At 46.1% G+C, this 22,650-nt stretch overlaps 1 long non-coding RNA gene across 1 annotated transcript in view; it reads left to right on the plus strand.

The window, feature by feature from the left end:
- LOC147667173 (uncharacterized) overlaps positions 1-22,650 on the plus strand; it is a 79,185-nt gene that overhangs the window by 16,828 nt on the left and 39,707 nt on the right. Inside the window, exon 3 of the long non-coding RNA XR_015304488.1 lies at positions 20,359-20,428. This is a non-coding gene — a long non-coding RNA (uncharacterized LOC147667173). The remainder of the gene's footprint in view (positions 1-20,358; positions 20,429-22,650) is intronic.

Raw genomic sequence — 22,650 nt, forward strand, 5'->3', positions numbered from 1 at the left:
AAAACTTTGGCACAGCTTACAGAACTGTAGAGGTTCAGGATTTGTTCCGGAGCCCATCGGCCTCGCCTCTTTGCAAAATTCATAGTTGCCCTTGTTGAGTTAATTAGTTTATTGCATTTCTCCTCCACAAGGGTTTTAAAACTAAGGCGACTTTCAAACACGATCCCCAGATATGAAAATGACTTGACCTTTTCCAGTCCCTGTGTGCCTATTGTATACTTAGTTTTGCTGGATGGTCCTTTCCCTATCTCCATAACATATGATTTGGTGAGGTTCGGTGACAAATCTAAGCTATCCATAAAATGGACAAAGCCATCTATGAGGCGCTGCAGTCCAGGTGCAGTGCGGGCCAAGAGTACCGTGTCATCTGCATACAGTAACACCGGTATCCCTCTCCTACCCATCTGCGGGCAGTCCACCCCTAGAGCTACCAGCGCCTGGGTCAAACCATTTATATATAAAGTAAAGAGGAAGGGGGCCAAAATACATCCCTGCCTCACTCCCCTTGAGCATGGGACGTGGTCTGTGACTTTTCCCTCCTTATCAAATCTGACCTGGGCAGAAGTATTCTGATGCAGTGTCCGTAATATATTTACCAGACAAGGGTCAACTCCCAAGGCCCCCAATTGTCCCCACAATTTCTTCCGATTTACTCAATCAAATGCCGCGGTGAGGTCCATGAAAGCCATGTACACCGTCCCCTCACTGGCTACGGTGTACTTGGCTGCCAGGAGGTATAAATTAAGGCATTGATCTGTGGTGGAGCGGCCGTGCCTAAACCCATACTGGGTATCCGTAATGATCTCATGTTCCTCCGCCCAATCAATCAATCGGTTAAGAATGGCCCTACTGAGCACTTTCACAGTAACATCAATTAATGAAATAGGCCTATAGCATTGAGGGCTATTTCTGTCCCCTTTTTTATTTAAATATGGGGACTATTGTGGCCGTACACCAGGATATTGGCATCATTGTTTGCACTGCGGTATTTGCACCCCGAGTTCTTTCTGGCTTAAGAGGAGATCTGGTGGAATCCCATCCGGCACTGGGGCCTTATTACGGGTTAGCCCCTCAATCTCCGCCTTTATTTCTCCCAAGGAAAAGGTAATCTGGGGTGGGTTCCAACTTTTTAGTTCTCAATGCTACCATGGTTATACAGCCCCTTGTAATGTTCAAGCCAGGTTTATGGGAGGATGTGGCAGGCCAGCTTGTGTTTATTTGAATCCTGAAAGCATGGTTCATTAACAACTCTCCAAAAAGCAGTCGAGTCCTTTGTCTCGGCCGCTTCTCTCAAGTTTTCCAATGCCTGGTTCTGCAATACGGTTCTGCAGCATCTTACCCCCACATGCATCATCCCGGCCGTTTGCGAATTCTAAATTGCGAAAAATAGCAAAACGCAATTTAGAATTCGCAAAACGGGATGCATGATCAATTTCTAATAATATTAGCGAATCGGTAAAATTCGCATTTTTTACCGAATCGCTAATATTATGCAACTTCTATTCGCATTTCCCATTGATTCCTATGGCCCAAAAGGCCCATAAGAATCAATGGAAATTGCGAGTGGCACTTAGAAAATTTCATGGGTGCAGGGGGGGGTCCAAAGGACCCCCCCATGCACCCCTGAAATGTATTTTTCGCATCATGTTCCACACACACATGTCCTAAGGACATGTGTGTGTGAAACATGAATGTTGAAAAAAAAACATTTTCGGCTGTTTAAACACTTTTTCCAAATTTACCGAGTGGTTCAACCACTCGGTAAATTTGGCTCCCTATTTGCGAATTTTCACTTTCAAAAACATTGATGCATTGCTTTTAAGAAATCGCACATCTGCGACTTCTTAAAAGCACCCGCAATTTTAGAACTCGCAATAAATGTTGCGAATTCTAAAATTGCTTCATGCATCCCAAAAAGCACTTTTGCATTCGCAAACGGCCGATTTTAAGGAATCGCACCGTTTGCGACTACAAAAATGCTTGATGCATGTGGGGGTTAGTGTTTTATTGTACCTAGCCCTGCAGCTTGATACCTTCCCTCTGTCCCTAGGTACGCATTTCAGAGCCGATTTCAGATCCCTCAAGGCGAGGGTGCAGTCATGATCTAACCACCTTGGTGCACTGTGTTCCTTGTTGATCTTCCTGCCCCTAAGTAAGCAATCAATTTGTTTGGCCGCTCCCTCAAATGCCTTGATCAGGTCTGCCCCCTCAAACTCCAAGTCCAAACACTTCCAAACATTGGACTCGGCCTGTGTCAGTAAGATTCTGTAAAACGCCTCTCTGTCCGTGTTGACCCACCTTAGTCTCCTACCTTGGTCAGTGGCTTTAATCAAACCTCCGGCCCCCCTACATTGTGATAGAAGTACCGTATTTGGATCTATGATGCACAGGAGAAGCCGGTTATGGTCGCTGGAAATGCTAACCTCTATCTCAAACTTTGTAACCTGACACTTTAACATGGGTGTAACGAAAATAAAATCAATGATAGTGCCCTTCGCCCTGCCTTTGAAAGTAGGGGTGACTTTGCTATTGCCCTCCCCACCAATCAAATCCATGGTATATGTTAGGGCATGCCTGCCCAGGATCTTATTCAGCGCTCCTCATTCCCTTGGGTGATTCAGGTGCCACCCCTCTACAATCGGGCAAGCCGACCTGCTCCCCTCATTTATTCTTAGGAAGGGGCATGGGTGACAATTGAAATCCCCTGCTAATAGTAGCTGGGAGCACAGTGCCCTTGCTCCTCCATTCCTGCCAGCCGAGCTCCTAATTCATTTAGGCTTTGGAGAGTTTGTCCTGGAGTAATGGCATTATAGAAATTTACAACAGTTAAATAAAACCCTTATTACGATATGTGAGCCCCAGTGTGCAGTCCGAGGCCCATCTAAGTTCACTCCACCTTCCTGAGAGTCTGAGATCGACATAAATAGTCAGACCCCCCCTGTGCCCTCCCCGGCGCTGACTTACGTGCAGGGACGAAAAACATTTTGTAGCCTTCTATTGCCTGGGTGTTACTATGTACCTCCCATGTTTCTTGTAGGAGGATTATTTGATGTTTCTTAATATACGTTAGCCAGTTTTGATTTTTGATTTTTGAGGCTAAGCCCGCTACATTCCAGGATATGATCTTAATCTCTCCCACTATTTGACTGCCTGCCGTGACAGTTGTAGGGTTAGTGGGCATTACAGGAACTTCACCCAAATTCCCTGCATCTTTCTCCACATTTCTCCCACCGGGCTCTATAACTCTCACATTGGCATTGAAATCATCTGACTGTGTGCGCCCTGGACCTTTATTGTCTCCTATTATGAGTGACCCCTCCCCCCTCGTGCTTTCTCGTTTTCAACCCCCCCACCAGTCAATCTATTTCATTTAGGGCTGAAGCACAGTGGAGAGGTGCAAATCGGTTAATGAGTAAAACTAGCTGCCCCCTCCCATCTGATGCAATCCTATTCCTCCTATGGTCACCTTGCATATTACTATGGGACATATCCCTATAGAAAGAAGCCAAGGGGAGCAGTCTGATACTGGACCCTCCATCCCCTTGGTATTGACCACTGGATTGACTATGGAGGAGCTCATTGACTAACTCTGGATATCTGAAATTCAAAATCACACAATCACCCGCAAAGCTCTTTCTGCTACTTCCGATCCAAGCCACCCTCCTTGCCATCAGAATATGTCTGTGTTGTGTGACATTGAAAGCCGTGTTTTTGACTAGCCAATGTGCTGTCTTGTTAATTAGAGTGCGCGGGGATTCCTCCCTCTCATCCCCGTTAGTAGGAACCCCTACAAGGACCACTGTATAGGGGCTTGAGTTTGGGGGGAGATCCAATGTCTGTAAACTCCAAGTGCTCGGCACAGCGTCCGCTATTATTAACTCCTCTTCACTGACTATTGCCCTTCTTCCCTCCGAGCCCCTCTGGGCTGTGTCAGGACAAACCGTATTAGGTGGCCCCATTCTGTTTATGCTTAGGGTAGTCCCGTTCGTTTTACCCGCCAAGGCACCCTTGTTGGTGCCCTCACTGTCTTTGCCCAATCGCCCGCCTTCGCTGTGCCCCCCTCCTTGACCCTCATAACTAGTTGTGTGCTTTGAGTCTGATGAGGCTTCTGCTCCCCCCTCCTCCGGTCCCCTAATTCTACCTGGCACACTATTCCCCTGATCGCATAGCCGAGATGGTTTTTCCTCAATAACCTTAATTCTCTCGAGCACCGGTCCCAAATGGGTGGAAAAAAGGAGCTCTACGTTTAACCTTAATAGATCTTCCATTCATTGTCCGCTCCCCATCTTCCCACAGTTTGAACATTGCGTGCTACAAATGGGTCTCACGGCAGTGTTCACTCTGCTGATCTTTACGGCACCCTTCTGTTTTGATTTTGGCTTTGAAACAATCGGCCCCCTCCCCCCGATCGTGTGCCCCGGGTCTTTGTGTTAGCTAGAGGTGATACCAACTGCGTAGTACATGTGTCTTTTATTGCACCTTTTGATTTTGTGATCACTTCTCCGCCCCCCTTACTATGGTTCCTATACCTGAGTTGGCCCTAGAGGCTACCAACTCTGATGGCCCTTGTTCTGGCCTGTCAATCACTGGAGTGGACGCGCTGGAATTCTTCTCCACCTCTTCAAAACTAATGTGAGACCAGTCAGGGTCAGAATCCGTTATAAGTGGGTCATCAGGGTACATAAGTGAGCCACCCTCCTGTGTCATATGGGAACATGAACCATAGCACTAGTGATGCTGCCTCTATCTTGCTTTGATGGACCTTGGAGGATACTTTTACTTGGTGTTTTAGACCTCGCTATGGGGCCCATTGATGATCGCTTATGTTCTAGCAGTGTATCCAGCGACAATCTTTTTTCTGTGAGCTGAATTTCGTGGACTAATAGTGATTCTGCTCTTTGAAGAAATGCATCAATGGTCCCCCTTAACCCTGCCCCTATCCCAGGAATCACCTTCCGCTTACTGAGTGGTGTTCGATACTCCCACCGGTTACAGCGCAGATGTGCTATAGAACTATGGTCAGGTCCTACGTTACATACAATACGAAAGACACTAAAAATGAAACAGAGTCCACAAAGCACAAGGCGCTGCCTCCCTAACTGCTAAAACTGATGTAATCAGCTATTACTTCCACTCATTCACTGGAGGACGTGTCCACAATGTGTATCCGGCTGTTTACTTACTGCCACTCTCGGTCTAGCGTCCGTCCCTATGGGAGGTGTCCTGTTTCAGACTCAAGGGGGGTGGCGCTACCTGGCCTCCTCTGGCCTTTGACGGGCCCGCCCTTGTCCTGCGCCACAGGAGCCCCAACGCTAATTTATCCTCGTTGGCCTGATGGAAATGTGAGAGCGCGCTGCCTCCTGGGAACTGCAGTCCCGACAGTCCAGCGCTCCGCAATGTGGATGGGGCGAAGTCCGTCAAAGAAGGCAGCCACAAACAACAAGCAGGTCACTGGGCAGCTCAGAGCAGCAAAGGGCAGGCGGAAATGACCGGTAGGTCAGAGGGGCAATCAAATCACAGTATACTGTTCCAGAGGTTCAGTCCCAGAGACATTATCTGTAACTGAACGCAGACACCCTAGGAAGCATGTGTTTTTAAGACAATTGCGTTCACTCACTTGAAGGTGACATGCTTCATCAATGGGCTATACTCCTCACCAGGCCGGCGCTACAATGCCTGGCGGGCACCACAAGAGGACACTTTGTCGGAGATCTTTTATTAAGTACTCGGGATGAGCATAGTAGGACAGAGGATGTTGTGTCATAAGATGTGAGATTGGTGAAAGTATGAATATAAGATCAACTATCGGCCAGTTGCCGCAATATAGTTCATGTGATCTTCCTGGTCCATGTTGAGATTAAAAACAGTGGCAGAGAAATTGAGGCACTAATGGCCCCTATCACTGTGTGAAAGTGTCGATCACCTATGGACCTGCTGGTAAGCTGGGGTCTATACTTCAGGTCAACTTTGTTCATGCCCTGTGTAGTCATGTAGCAATCAGTTGGCATTTCATCATGACCAAATATGGGAAAATGGGTAAATGTGACCTAATATTCTCCACAGCGTGAGGAGCTTTGTAACTCAAAGCCCTGCACCGTGCATAGGTGATAAGGTGCCTATTATCATCTTACTACCACAGGTGAGCACTGTCTAACAGAGTGCACTAGATACGGTAACCCTCCTAAAATTCAGGACATTTTGACTTATCCAATAGTGCCGCATCAGAGGGCAACTGGTTTGAAAAGCACATGCTTCCTAGGTTGCCTGCGTTCAGTTAGAGATAATGTCTGTGGGACTGAACCTCCAGAACAGTATACTGTGAGTTGATTTATATGAAGAATGTGTATACTGGACTGTCATTTTCCTCGTCATCTCTTGTGATATGTAAAATAAAACACAGCACACTGGGAGGCCAACAAATCTATCATACATTTAATGGAAAATAAATATTTTTTCTTTTTTTAAAAAGTTTTCAAAAACCTTTATTGAGGAACAAAATCATGGCAGACACAATACACCGAACAATTCCACAGCTCACATCAGCAAGACACAATTCAAGTCAGTTATTTAGTAACAGGCAGATTACATTGAATACTTTTAATGCAAAAATAGAAAAAGGCCAAGCAAACTAACAAGTGACAATTGTCTTTGCAATGGACGAGAGCATCCACCCTAAAGCAATTTGAGTATATAATGCTAATGCTACACAATGTATTTTTACACACTTTTCTCCTAATACAAGTCAATGAAACATGAACACATGATAGAAACAGTTACTGAAACGACACTAATGAGTAGGAGGCAGGATCTTCTCTCAAGAGGAATGTGAGGAGTCTGTGAGGTGCAGATAAAAGATACACAGACAAGCTGCAGAACTCACTGTTTCTGGAAATAACACTTCTGTTTGTCAATATTCAATTTACTACAAGATGCAGGAAAGTGTGCAGATGGACATCACTAAGTAAAATGGTTCTGGGCCCTAATAGAATGAGGTAGAAGAGCTGTTGAATGGTAGTAGAGAGGTAGAGGGGTAGTAGAGGGTAATAGAGGAGTAGAGGGGTAGAAGAAAGGGAAGAGGTGTAGAGGGTTAGAAGAGGGGTATAGGGGTAGTAGAGGGATAGAGCGGTTGTAGAGGGGTAGAAGAGGTGTAGAGGTGTAGAAGAGGGGTAGAGGTATAGAAGAGGGGTAGAAGAAAGGTAGAGGGGCAGAAGAGAGGTAGTGTAGAGGTAGAGGGGTAGAAGAGAGGTAGAGGCATAGAAGAGAGGTAGAGGGGTAGAAGAGAGATAGAGTAGAGGTAGAGGGGTAGAAGAGAGGTAGTGTGGTAGAAGAGAGGTAGTGGGGTAGAAGAGAGGTAGTGGGGTAGAAGAGGAGTAGAAGAGAAGTCGAAGGGTAAAAGAGAAGTAGAGGGATAAAAGAGGGGTAGGGGTAGAGGAGTGGTAGAGGGGTAGAAGAGGGATGGTAGAGAGGTAGAAGGGTAGTAGAGGGGTAGAAGGTTAGAAGAGGGGTAGTAGAAGGGAAGAGGGGTGATAGAGGGGATGAAAAGTAGGAGATGTTGAGGGATAGAAGAGAGGTAGAGGGATAGAAGAAATGTAGAGGGGTAGAAGAAAGGTAGAGGGATAGAAGAGAGATAGAGTGGTAGAAGAGAGGTAGAATAGAGGTAGAGGGGTAGAAGTGGTAGAGGGGTAGACGAGAGGTAGAGGGGTAGTAGGTTACAGGGGTAGTAGGTTTGAGGGGTAGTAGAGGTCGAGAGGTGTAAGGGGTAGAAGAGGGGTAGAGAGGTAGAGGGGTAGAAGAGAGGTATAGGCATAGAAGAGAGGTAGAGGGTGGGGTAGAAGAGAAGTAGAGGGGTACAAGAAGTAGAGGGGTAAAAGAGCTGTAGAAGAGAGGTAGTAGAGGGGTAGGCGAGCAGTGGTAGAGGGGGATGTAGAGGGGTTAAGGTATAGTAGAGGGGTGTAAGAGGGATAGAAGAGGGGTAGTAGAGAGTAGGGGTAGAAGAGAGGTAGAGGGGCATCAGAAGGGTAGTAGAGGGTTGTAGAGCAGTAGTAGAGGGGTTGTGGGGTAGTAGAGTGGTAGTGGGGGGTAGTAGAGGGTAAGACGAGGGGTAGTAGTGGGGTAGAGGGGTAGTAGAGTGGTAGAGGAGGGGTAGCAGGGTAGAAAAGGGGTAGAGTGGTAGAAGAGGGGTAGTAGAGCGGTAGAATGGTAGGAGAGCAGTGGTAGAGGGGTAGTAGAGGGGTTGAGGTGTAGTAGAGGGGTACACGAGGGGTAGAGGGGTCGGAGAGGGGTAGAAGAAGGGTAGAGGGGTAGAAGAGAGGTAGAGGGGTAGAGGGTTAGAAGAGAGATTGAGTAGAGGTAGAGGGGTAGAAGAGAGGTAGAAGGGTAGAAGAGAGGTAGAGTAGAGGTTGAGGGGTAGAAGAGAGGTAGTGTAGAGGTAGAAGAGGGGTAGTAGAGGGATAGAGGAGGGGTAGAAGAGTAGAAAAGGGGTAGAGGGTTATTAGAGGGTTTGAGGGGTAGAACAGGGGTAGAGGGGTAGAGCTGTAGAAGAGGGGTAGAGGGGTAAAAGGGGTAGAAGAGGGGTAGAAGGGTAGTAGAGGGGTAGAAAAAGGGTAGCGTTGTAGAGGGGTATAAGTGGGATAGAGATGTAGAGGGGTAGAAGGGTAGAAGAGAGGTCGAGGGATAGAAGAGAGGTAGAGTAGAGGTAGAGCGGTAGAAGAGAGGTAGAGGGGTAGAAGGATAGAAGAGGGGTAGAGGTGTAGTAGAGAGGTAGAAGAGTGGTAGAGGGATAGAAGAGAGGTAGAGTAGAGGTAGAGGGATAGAAGAGAGGTAGAGGGGTAGAAGAGAGGTAGAGTAAATGTAGAGGGGTAGAAGAGAGGTAGAGGGGTAGAAGAGAGGTAGAGTTGAGGTAGAGGGGTAGAAAAGGTAGAGGGGGGGTAGAGGGGTAATAGAGGGATAGTAGGTTAGAGGGGTAGTAGGGTAGAGGGGTAGTAGAGGGGTACAAGAGGTGTAGAGGGGTAGAAGAGGGATATTAGAGGGGTAGAGGGGTAGTAGAGGGGTAAAAGCGGGTTAGAGGGTAGAAGAGGGTTAGAGGGGTAGAAGAGAGGTAGAGGGGTAGAAGAGAGGTAGAGTAGAGGTAGAAGGGTAGAGAGAGGTAGAGGAGTAGAGGAGAGGTAGAGGGCTAGAAGAGAGGTAGAGGGATAGAAGAGTAGAAGAGAGGTAGAGGGGTAGAGGAGAGGTAGAGGGCTAGAAGACAGCTAGAGGGATAGAAGAGAGGTAGAGGGGTAGAAGAGAGCTAGAGGGGTAGAAGAGAGGTAGAGGGGTAGAGGAGAGGTAGCGGGATAGAAGAGAGGTAGAGGGATGAAGAGAGGTAGAGTGGTAGAAGAGAAGTAGAGGGGTAGAAGAGAGGCAGAGGGGTAGAAGAGAGGTAGAGTAGAGGTAGTGGGGTAGAGTAGAGGTAGAGGGGTAGAAGAGAGGTAGGGATATATAGGCAAATGAAAAGGAATCTATCAACTTCAGGAATGTGACAGAAAGCTCTCGTATTTTGAAAGCTGATGACCCATGAGTTGAGAGGAAAGCCAAATAGCTCCTCTGCTCGTGAGAGCGCGCCCGAGCGCGTAACCGCAAGCTCTAGGCCACAGTGGTAGAATTTTCTGAAGCCCACTTACTAAAAGTCTCGCCAGTGCAGGGCATGCGCTGGCTCAGGTGAGACCTAAAAAGGTTGCTTTCTGACCCAAGCACTACCTTTTTGCCAAATTTGGGGTAATTCCGTTCTGTAGTTTCGGCTGTAGCCTTGCACAAATTTTCCTATAGGAAATTGATTTTTTTACTCTTATTTTTTTATTTTCTCAAAAACTACTGAACGGATTTACACCATTTAAAAAAAGGTCGCGTTCTGAACCAAGCTCTACCTTTTTGCCAAATTTCGGGTAATTCCGTTCAGCAGTTCAGGCTGTAGCCTGTCGCAAAATTTCCTATGGAAATGAACATGGAGAAAACACATTTTGGGACCCCGCTTTTTTCTCGGCCCTTGCTTGACGAATCTCCTCCAAACTTTCAGGATAGGAGCTGACCTGGATAGACATCTTTTTGGGAAAATTTCAGGAAGATTCGACAAACGACGCCAAAGTTATTTGCAAATCAAAAAATGTTTTGCCTGTGGAAACTAGGTTCTAACTATAACATACCTACATATATATATATTCACGCTCCGGTTCCAATGAAGAAACACTGCACACACAGGAGCCCCTTTCAAAGCTTCTTTATTGCAAGGACGCGTTTCGGCGAAGATTCCTTCCTCAGCTTGCTTAAAGAAAACGCCCTCTAACCAGTTAATGTATATTACCAAGTAGGTTGATGTGCATTGGTTGTGGTGGCTCAACATGGAAGCGTGGACATGCTGCATGACCTTTTGAAGAAGTGGCATGGGAAGCAAATGATAGAATTGGAGGAATATTTGTTTTTAAAAACTATGCATCCCACCTTACCAACGTTCTATCACCTCCCCAAGGTCCATAAGAACATTAACAACCCACCTGGAAGACCGATCATTTCGTCTATAGGGGGCTTAACTGAGAACTTGTCCAAATTTCTAGACCACTACTTGTTCGAATTTGTGCTCTCTCTGAAGTCATATATAAGGGACACATCCGAGTTCATTGAAAAAATTGAGAACCTACAATGGCATCCCACCTATGTACTCTTGACATTAGACATCACGAGTCTTTATACGTGTATCGAACACGAGAAGGGCCTATATGCTGTGAAATATTTCTTGGATAAGAAACCATTGAAATTTGCTATGCACAACAAAATGCTGCTGGAGTTGATCCAATTTTGTTTATATTATAACATCTTTTTATTTCAGGATCAAATATATAAACAACTGTCTGGTACAGCGATGGGCTCCTGCTCCGCCCCCAGTTATGCGAACTTGTTCGTAGACTGGTGGGAGGAGCAGGTAGCCTGGGCCCCGGAACATGAAACATTTAACAACAAGGTGGTTGCCTGGTATAGGTATATCGACGACCTATTCCTAATCTGGGATGGGTCGGTAGAAGAGGCAAAACAGTACATTCAATTATTGAACAACAATGATTGTAATCTGAGATTTACGGGGGATATCAGTCAAGAGCAGGTCAACTACTTAGACCTCCAAGTTACCGTGAGAGACGATAAGATATGTACCTCACTGTACCGCAAGCCAACTGCGGGAAACACCCAAAAAACTCATTAACAGCATTCCTTACGGAGAACTACTCAGGTTAAGACGTAACTGTACCTTGGAGAAAGATTTTGAACAGGCAGCTAGGGAAAGTATGGACAGATTCTCTGAGAGAGGATATAAACGTAACCTCTTGAACAATGCCCTCAATAGAGTAAGAAAACTTCCGAGACACTCTCTCTTTGAGAAATAATCACGTTAAAATATTGATGGTCAATTCCGCATGATTACTCCCTACTCGACCAACTCATGGAAACTGAGATCTATAATGCAAAAACATTGGCATATTCTAAAGACTGACCACATTATTGGTCCAGATATGCTAACTGTTCCACTAATTACCTTTAGCAAGGCCAGAAGCTTGCGTGACTACATGGTTCAGAGCCACCTAAACCCCACACGCAAGAATCAGGGCACATTGAATGATGCAAAGGGCTTCTTCCCTTGCGGGAGATGTAAGGCCTGCGCATCTAGTAAACGAACATTATCATTCGAGGTGAGAGGTTGTAAGGGTGGAAAGAGGATAAATAAATTTATGTCATGCCACACAGACTATGCGATTCACTGTTTGATGTGTCCTTGCCAAATGAGATATATTGGCAGCACAATCAATCCGGTAAAACTAAGAGTGCTTGAGCACATGCGAGCGATCGCAAATAGGGATTTCTCTTATCCGGTTGCTCGGCATTTTGCCATAAAGCACAATAGCAACAGGGACCTGTTGAGGTTTTTCTGTGTGGACTGTATATCCGAAAATCCACGAGGAGGCAACAAGTTACAGATGCTCAGGAGATTAGAATCCCGATATATTATAGACCTGGAGACTAAGGCCCCTGGAGGGCTGAATATGGGGGAAGAATTATCATCTCACCTGGGCTGAACGATATTTGTGGGTTTCCGTGTAATTGTACTTGCATGACCTTTGTATTTTTGGATTCTGCTATTTTGAACTTTATTTAACTGAATCTGGAGAAATAATTTACTGGATGAGGGGATTTGAAATTGTCTGGATGGGTGTTTGGAGCTAGCCTTAATGATGTGATTATGTGAAGGTCCATGGATATGATGTATTCTTTGGTAACTAGCAGCCTCATTGGCTGCAATCGCCGATCCAGGGCAAGATCACGACGAGTAGACCGTTTGGTCTTCAAGTTGATATGCACAATCTTCTGTGCTTTAAATTAAAGGAATTTCCCCCATAAAATTGTGGAGTACCAGATGCACCATATCCATGCTCACAAAACAATTGCGAACATTTTCCATCAAGGTAAATGCAGGCTGATGTAATATCAACATCCACACTGGTACATTACACATTACAAGATGGTGCTGACAAAAACACTCACGTCAGTCCTATGTTTATGTTTATGTCCGTTACCAATGAAAAAATGTGATATAATGTTGGCGCTTCACGCGTTTTCATGTAAACACTGACGAAGGGAGTTTCTCCCGAAACGCGTCTGTTTGGACTAATAAATCCTTGCTGCTGAGTACCAGGAACCCCGAGAGTGCTGTATCTTTTTCCAAACCCGGCTGGGATTATTCTTGGGAAAGCTGAGCAATCATATTTATATATATATATATATATATATATATATATATATATATATATATATATATATATATATATACAGGGCTTTAAGTGGGAAAAAAACTGGGGGTGCTCTAAAAGGGGAGTGGCTAATCTCTTAAAGGGGTGTGGCCTATCCGAGTAGGGGCGTGGTCTATCAGAGTAGGGCGTGGTCTAAATCAAGATAACTAGCATTGTGTGCTTAAGAAAATCATGACGTCGCATCCTGCTAAAACCCCCTTTTACTGCCAGACATGGCTCAGAGAGGACATCAAATTCGAAAAACTACAGGGCAATCCGACTGCTATCTGTGCCCTCTCAGCAAAATAACAATGATGGATGTGCATGGCCTTCAGCTCTCCAACTGCCTGGGAGCTGCCCTCTTGATAAACTGAGCAGGATATAAAGCCCTGTTAGGGTTTAACTGCTGCTCACAGGATTTAAAGAAAAATTAATTTATAAAGTTTTAAATAGCACAAACTTGATCCCGCAGGATACCAGAGCGCTTTACAATTTGAGGCAAAGGTAACAAATCAGGACATTACTTAGTTCTCCAGTACAGACGCAAGTCGACCCGACCCCTCCAGCACAGACATAGGCCCTCACCACACCTCCAGCACAGACATAGGCCCTCACCACCCCTCCAGCACAGACATAGGCCCTCCCCACCTCTCCAGCACAGATACAGGCCCTCCCCACCTCTCCAGCACAGATACAGGCCCTCGCCACCTCTCCAGCACAGATACAGGCCCTTACCACCTCTAGAGCACGGATACAGGCCCTCCCCACCCCTCCAGCACAGACACAGGGCCTCCCCACCTCTCCAGCACAGATACAGGCCCTCGCCACCTCTCCAGCACAGATCCAGACCCTCACTACCTCTACAGCACGCATACAGGCCCTCCCCACCCCTCCAGCACAGACACAGGCCCTCCCCACCTCTCCAACACAGATACAGGCCCTCACCACCTCTACAGCACAGATACATGCCCTCACCACCTCTCCAGTACAGACACATGTCCTCACCACCCCCCCCCCCCCCAGCACAGACACAGGCCCCCCTCCCCTCTCCTATACATATCCAGGCCCTCACCAATTCTACAGCACACAGGCCCCCATCCCCCCTCCCGCACATATCCAGGCCCCCACCACCTCTCCAGCACAGAGGCAGGCCCCCACCACCTCTCCAGCACAGAGGCAGGCCCCCACCACCTCTACAGCACAGATGCAGGCCCCCACCACGTCTGCAGCACAGATACAGGCCCCCACCACCCCTCCAGCACAGATACAGGCCCCCACCACCCCTCCAGCACAGACACAGGCCCTCCCCACCTCTCCAGCACAGACACCGGCCATCCCCACCCCACCAGCACAGACACCGGCCATCTCCACCTCTTCACCCCAGATGCAGGCCCCAACCACCTGTACAGTCCCTTTAATGCCCCCACCCCGTGACTTTCTCCCAACTAAAACTGTACAGTTTTTCGACGTACCATTTGGATAATATACATTTCAGACTCAAAGATAAGCATCAAGAAACTAAAAGTGACAAAACAATTCGTTGCAGAGTACAGTCCCTTGCCAGGAGGCACTTGTCTGTCGATAACAAAACACGCATAAAAAACAAAGATGCAAGTTTGTGACTAGAATCTACACGTTATGCAAGCTGAAACAAAAAAACGTTTATAAGCAAACTGTGGGGATAATCCACTGCATTTACCGATCAAGGATGAGACTCCACAGGTGAAAAATGCTGAAACTAATTTCCCCGACCTCTCCAATTCTAAACACGGCGCCAATTCATCAAGTGAAGGTCGGGTAGATCGTGCTGGAGCAGGCTGCCTGGGGGCCTCTGCCTCTTCAGTTTTTCATCATCCACGCTGGATGATGCGCGCTGGCACCACCACGACGTTGCTCCTGTGCTGCGATGCTGAAAGTCCCGAGCTGGAACCACCACGACGTTGCTGCTGCGCTGGAAAGAGAGGAGAGAAGGGAAATCCTGAGAGAAAATGGCTCTCTTAAAGGATTTCCCTTCCTCCAACAAAGCTCACCTGGCATGACGTCGTGCCGTGGATGTCATGCCGTGACCACTACTGAGTGAGAAAACTGAGCTCTCACTGCAGTAGTGCAAAATGTCACAGACAGGTTTCCGAGCAGCAACCGCCAGGGTTTTAAGTGGGCAGAGGCAGAGTCTGAGCACCGGGAGTTTTTTTTGGGGCCCTCGAAACGGGTCTGAAAAAAATAAAATAAAGAACGGACTACCTTTGCCAGCCGGGAAAATAGAGCCCGATAGAGACCCGTTTCGAGGGCCCCCAAAAAACTGCCGGTGCACAGACCCGGCCCACTTAAAGCTATATATATATATATATATATATATATATATATATATATATATATATATATATATATATATATATATATATATATATATATATATATATATATATATATATATATATATATATATATATATATATATATATATATATATATATATATATATATATATATATATATATATATATATATATATATATATATATATATATATATCTCCATCCCCTACTGGCAGTCGCCAGTGGGTAGTTATAGTTAGGTCCTATTTTCCATAGGAAATCCACAACATTCTATTTGGAATAACTGTGGCGCCGGTTGACGAATCTTCGTGAATTGTTTTAACTTGGTGGGCCGCTCCGGTTCGCCCCTATCCTGAAAGTCTTGGGGTGATTCGTGAAGTGGGGGCTGAGAAAAATGGGGGGTCCCAAAACGTGTTTTCTCCATGCACAGAGGAGTTTCTTTGTTACCTGCCCTTTGACCGCTGCGGGCTGTGGAGCGCTGACCGACGGTTCGTTGGAGGCATCACTTGGTGTTTGGTTGGTCCCTGCACTACATGGGTCCCTGCGGTGAACTACAGTATCCAGCATGCATCAGGGGAGCAGGCACAGCGCAAGGAGATTCACACACCTGTGAGGCATAGAAGGGGCGTAACCAACTGAAACAGGCACTGAAGAGTCCATTCTAAAGACAAAACGCGTCTGCCAAGCTTTTTAGCAATTTCCTTTCAATGCTTGTGCAACTTCATTCAAATAAAGCAGCTTTTCCTGTACCCCCGGAGCATGGTCACACTCTTTTCCAAGGCTTGGGAGAGAGATTGGTGTGTATGTGTAGGCTGGCTAGCAGGAGCTGGCTTTGGTGAGCGCCCTCTCGTTCTGGTGCTACGAGACTTTCCTGCAAAAACTTGGTACTTTGCTGCGCAACAGCAAATCGGGTCGCCCCCCCCAGGTGCTGGTCTCAGTGCATGGGGAGAGAGGAGGCAGAACTATCTGCCTGAGAAGGGGGACCGAGGAGTTTCTTTGTTACCCGCCCTTTGACCGCTGCGGGCTGTGGAGCGCTGACCGACGGTTCGTTGGAGGCATCACTTGGTGTTTGGTTGGTCCCTGCACTACATGGGTCCCTGCGGTGAACTACAGTATCCAGCATGCATCAGGGGAGCAGGCACAGCGCAAGGAGATTCACACACCTGTGAGGCAAATAAGGGGCGTAACCACGTGACTTGGGAGTGGTCACAGCAAGATAAAACTTTACAGCAGCAAAGAGCCCCTCAAAGGAGAACAAACTGAAACAGGCACTGAAGAGTCCATTCTAAGGACGAAACGAGTCTGCCAAGCGTTTCAGCAATTTCCTTTCAATGCTTGCGCAACTTCATTCAAATAAAGCACCTTTTCCAGTCCCCCGGAGCATGGCCACACTCTTTTCCAAGGCTTGGGAGAGAGATTGGTGTGTACATATATACATATATATATATAGTATTTCGTCCATGTCTATGACAAAAAGTTACCACGTGATTCACAATTTTGAAAGCACTGTCACTTTAAATAGCCTTCATGACTAAATGTAATTGTCGAGCGAACAAGCGGCGTTCGCGCCGCGAAACGCGTCTCTGACATCTGGCTAAAATAAAGAGATAAGCACCAAGAGAATATTGGGTCCGTGTCCTGTTTGGTTCCTGCGCGTGAATCAAGACGTGGTATCTAATTCAGGATTTGTAATATATATATATATATATATATATATATATATTACCTACTGGCAGTCGCCAGTAGGTAGTTATAGTTAGGTCCTATTTTCCATAGGAAATCCACAACATTCTATTTGGAATAACTGTGGCGCCGGTTGACGAATCTTCGTGAAATTTTTAAACTTGGTGGGGCGCTCCGGTTCGCTCCTATCCTGAAAGTCTTGGGGTGATTCGTGAAGCGGGGGCTGAGAAAAATGGGGGGTCCCAAAACGTGTTTCCTCCATGCAATTTTCCATAGGTACCGTTCATCGCGGCTACAGCCCGAACGGCTGAACGGAATTACACCAAATTTGGCAAAGTTGTAGTCCTTGGTTCAGACTCGTGCCTTTTGCTTATATGGTGTAAATCTGTTCAGTAGTTTCTGAGAAAATTACAATTAAAAGTACATATATATCTATGGCCTCAGTGGATCCGTGCATCTGTAAATTGAGAGTTTTACGTTGGGTGCATGGATCCGCCGTAAAAAAACATAAAAACGAAGCGTGGGGTCCTGTGCTTGTTTAAAAATGAGCTACGTGGGAAGGAGAAATCCCGGGGTCTAAAATATTGCATTTGAAGCGGGGGCCGAGAAAAAAGGAGGGTCCCATAACGTGTTTTCCTATGCCCATGACACCCAGCTCATCCTCTCTCTCACCAAGGACACTACACAATCAGACAACAGTACATCTACTTCACCAGTTGGGTTTTACAATAATTGCACACAAATCTCACCTGTATCCGGCACAAGTACAATCTTATCTGGGAGCCTCCATCAACACTCTCAAAGCTCTAGCCACTCCCAATATAGCCAGGATTCACAATATCCAGGCCACACTATTACAATTTCAACCCAACCAATCATTACCAGCCAAAGTCTTCATGCATCTGCCGGGAATGATGGCATCCTGCGTTGCAATCGTACCTCATGCAAGGCTTCATATGCGTCCTCTGCCACAATGTCTAGCGAGTCAGTGGAATCAATCACAGGGGGCCAGATGTACGATGTTATTTTGCATGCGCAAACGGGTTTGCAAACCCATTTGCACATGCAAAATCGCTGTTGGCCATGTACAATTCCAAAATAGCGAGTTCATTTGCTATTTAGGAAGTGAGAGTCTCAATTAGAAAGGTGCATTCCCTTCCTAATTGCGTTCGAAATGCTATGTGTGAATGTTTTGTGACCACAATTGCGGTCGCAAAACACTCGCAAATTACCACCCTCTTCAAGAGGGTGGTAATGCAGTCACAATTTCGAAGGGGGCCCAAGGGGACTCCTTCCACTTTGTGACTGTGTCTAAAAATATTTTTTACGGGCCGGCAGTGGTCCCAGGGACCACTGCCTGCCCTTAAAGAATGAAACTATGAAACTAAAACGTAAAAACAATTTTTTTTAATGCATCCCGTTTTCCTTTAAGAAAAACGTCAGCATTAAAAAAAAAAAGCTACTTTATTAAAAAGCAGTCCCAGACATGGTGGTCTGCTGAGCCCAGCAGTCCACCATCCCTGGTAGGGCTGGCATTCCCAATGGGCTCGTAAATTGCGAGAGGCTCATTAATATTAATGAGCCTCGCAATTTGCGAGCCCATTGGGAATTGCAAATCAGTGTAATAACAACTACTGTACATTTCATTTAGCGCCTCGCAATTTGTGACTCACAATGAGTCGCAAATTGCGAGGCGCAAAATGAAAGGGTTGTACATATGGCCCAGGGTCAATTAACCGATCTAGTGTTGGTAGACCGCCACAACCATCGCTCGCTGCAGTGGTGGAACCCTCGAAACTTAGCAAAAGGGCAGCCTTTCATAGACCCGATTCCACAGATACATCGTTAACCGGTTGGGGTGCCCATCTTCAACATTACAAAGTCCAGGGGCCGCGGTCGGACAAGCACAAACGTCTCCACATCAACTACCTGAAACTTCTAGCAGTGTTCCTTAGCTTTTCTCACCCAACTTGTAGGCAAGACTGTCTTAGTTCACACTGACAACATGACGGCAATGTACTACCTACAGAAACAGGGAGGGACTCACTCTTTCCAGCTGTCGTGTCTTGCACAAAGCATTTGGGTTTAGGGGATTCACCAGAAAATCTATCTCCTAGCAGAACACCTCCCAGAGGTAGGCCTTCAGATTGCAGCCCTGCTTAGCAGACACAGGCAGCAAGTACACAAGTGGGAACTTCATCCCCAAGTTCTTCTTCCCTACTTTCAAAAATGGGCTTTTCTACAAATAGATCTGTTTGCAACAGTACACAACGCAAAATTCCCAAACTTTGCATCTAGGTTCCCACAACCAGCATCCAAAGGCAATGCCCAATGGATGATTTGGTCAGTTATATTTGCTTACGCTTTTCCGCCTCTCCTGCTAATTCCATTACTTGTTCGTAAACTCAGACAAACGTCCCTCACACTGATCTTAATAGCCCCCACATGGGCTCGCAACCTTGGTACACCACCCTGTTAGAACTCTCTGTGGTTCCACATCAAAAGCTACATCTCACATCTTGTCTCCTCACTCAGAGCCATGGGGAAGTCGGACGTCCAATTCCCAGAGAACTCAGCCTAGCGATTTGGCTCCTGAAGTCATAGAGTTTGGTTATTTACAACTACCACCAGACTGTATGAATATTCTCAAGGAAGCTAGAAAGCCGGCTACTAGAGCATGTTATGCAGCAAATGGAAACATTTTGTTGCCTATTGTAACAACAACAATATCAATCATCTTGATGCGTTTGTGCAGAACATCATTTGTTATCTGTTGCATTTACAGCAATGTGGATTCACTTACACACCCATTTGTTTACACCTAGGAGTCATAGCTGCACACTTGCAAAATAGACAACACCTATCTCTCTTCAGAGTACCAGGATTAAAAAGGGTTATACCGCCAAGTATTCCCCCTGCTCCAGAGTGGAACTTAAACCGTCCTTACAAGGCTAATGGGCCTGCCTTTTGAACCAATGCACAAGTGTCCGTAGAGTTGAAGAACTTCAGGCATTACCTATACAAGAGCCTTTCTTTTAACTTCACTAAGATAGAGTAGTTCTACGTACCAATCCTAAATTTCTCCTTGAAGTAGTTTCTGCTTAGGGGTAATTCATGTGCGATATCAAATTAAAATAACCTAACATTAGCATTTTCATTATTTATTGAACCGTCGTAATTCTGGTATAGAATTTATGTGCTGCAATGATAATAGAATCAGATAAAAGTAATTAGCAGTATAAGCATATTGAACAAAATAAATAGTTCCACCATCTTTCTAAAACAATGTACATATGCAAGCATAGAACAACTATGTATGCGTTTTCCTACTATGCTTTCCCGTGTGTGTCTGTCTGTTGGTCTCTGTGTTTCTGTCTCCCATTCCCTGTAGGGAAAGTATGTAGCTCCCTGTTCTAGAAGAGTCGGTCAAGAAGGAGCACACTGCATTGAATAATTTCTTGTATGCACTTTTTATTAGTATTATAGGAAATCACAATGATTGATTGTCTCTGTTATATTCTTCTTTCTCACAGGGTCTTCCACTTCAGTCCCTTAGGTGAGCCTCGGCCGCCGTCGTCCCTCGGACAGAAGGAAAAGACTCAGGTAAGTGTTTTTGCTTTAGGGTTTAATCAAGGAAGGATTTGAGGGATAAATAATAGCTATGCATAAATGTCAAGGGAGGGGGTAGAGGTTGGAGCAACCAAAGGAAAAAGAGTAGCCGATGATTTCTGCGCTTGTCTTTCTTTTCTGTCTCACTTATTTCCTTTTCCATGGGTCCCTTTCAACCCTCAGCCTCCCCTCCTGTCCCTCTCTGACTCAGCCCCTTTCCAAAAGCCCCGTAGACGCCCACGCACCTTGAAGAGTCACGTCACTCTGGGGCCATGGTGTGGTGACTCCACGTCTTTCAGTGAGATCTGGTCTTCTGTTTCGGCTTTCCCTCCTCTGCCAGGTTCGGGTTTTACGCTCACCAACAAACTGTGACCTCCTCTGGGCTCCAGTTCTCTCTCTCAGAAGGCTGTTAGGCCTTCTCTGTCTTTCCGGTCTTCCCCCGCTGGTTTCTCCGCCTCGCGTTCCTGTGCTGCGTGCAGCTGGATCAACTACTGACCAACCTGACGCGCTCTCCACCCGCCTTCTTTAAGCGTGTATCCTCTGATGTCCGTCCTCAGCAGTGGCTTAAAGGGGCCGCCTGCCGATTCCCCTCTCTCCACTTCTTGATGACAGCAAAGCAGACAACTGGTAAAAGGGGACTGTGAATATAGGAGGGGAGAAATATACGAAGGGATGGCATGGCACTCCTTATCCTCTATCCCATCGTCTACCACAAGGGCTACCTGACACACCCCACCCCCAGACGTTTCCTGTTCGGGGAAATGAGGAATGCGTGAAAGAAAGTCAGCAACTTGGTATGCAGAGTATAAGAGATGACAATGCTAAAACTAGTGCCCATCCTGGAATAAAAGAAGACATACCTAAAAATAGCTTATCCTAAAAACCCACCTTCTAAAAACAAGATACCAAACAACAGGAAAAACTTAGGAGCTTCAGGTGATGTCCCTAGTGTCTGATTACTGGTGTTTGTTTAGGTTTACAGGAGTCCAGATGTTACATAGCAAACCTTGTCTATGCATGCAGTGTATTTTTCATTCATTATTGTAGTATTTATGAAATCCACTCATCGCGTGCCAGAAGGTAGATGTATTTAGTTACAGTTGTTTATATAGCGCCAGATTAGATCAGGTCTGCGTCTCCTGCTCCCCAGCTTGTTCCCGTAAAAGTGCATCAATGTCTCCTTCCCTTGGAAGCAAATCCACCTGTATTCCAGTTTAAGCATATTTATTCTCATAGAATCACTTTCAAAATCCACTGGTCCGCAAGTAAATTCAAATTCAGTCTGCCCAATTGATTTTGGGGGTTCTCCCTTCATCAGGGTGAGCATGTGAGGAATCTATATTATATGTAGTATGCGGAAAATAGTGACATAAGAATAAACTTGCAATGCAATCTAATCCTACAGATACATACATTATTAGTTTACTACATGTCCTGGTAGAGCCTAACCGCATGTCTGCGTTTGTGTTATACCAGGGACTCCACCTTTTCGATAGTGAGAGCTACTTCTGATCGAGGAGAATCATCCTGATCTACTGCCTTTATCACGTGGCTTAGCTAAGGGTAGATGAATGCCAAGCAACTTAATTGCTGCCCTAGAGCGCCCAGTCCTGCTGCAGTGAGTACATAGCATTTGTAGCACTGGGTTAGGAAAGGTTTACCTGTAGGGCCCTAAGACTTTGTTGCACTGTTAGGTTTACCTGCGGAACCCCAAGCATTTTTGGTACAGGTAGGAACTGTGTCTGTGGGGTCCCCAGGGACGCGTTATGTTAATTTTATTCTTATTAACGACTCACATCTGAGCAGTGAGTGTTTCACTGAGGGTTGTGGCCTCTTTTTCCTGCAATACATGGGATGGCATTGTTCTCTCTAAGTGAGTGTGAAGACAGAATAGTTTTATTATCTGGTGAGTTGCCCTCCTGTTCATTGGCCCCTGTCCAGATCCTGGCCCTGCTTTAACAGTTGAAGATTAATGTTCAGTAGTGGCAGTCACAGTATAAGGACTGTGAGCAAGACCTGCTGTAGAGTTTTCGCTGTCCTAGGAAAAATGTCTCAATGTAGGAAAGGGCCTGTTTTGGACATGGTTAGCCTTCACATTTTACCTGCTAAATGATATAGTTTTGACTGGAAGTGCACAGGGTCCCTGCCAACCAGGTCCCCTGAGCTGATCTCCTTCCCTGAAGTGTACCAGTCATTTCCACGATTGTCACCCCATT

This window comes from Lissotriton vulgaris, unplaced genomic scaffold (assembly GCF_964263255.1).
Source record: "Lissotriton vulgaris unplaced genomic scaffold, aLisVul1.2 SCAFFOLD_2610, whole genome shotgun sequence".
NCBI classification, from domain to species: Eukaryota; Metazoa; Chordata; class Amphibia; order Caudata; family Salamandridae; genus Lissotriton; species Lissotriton vulgaris.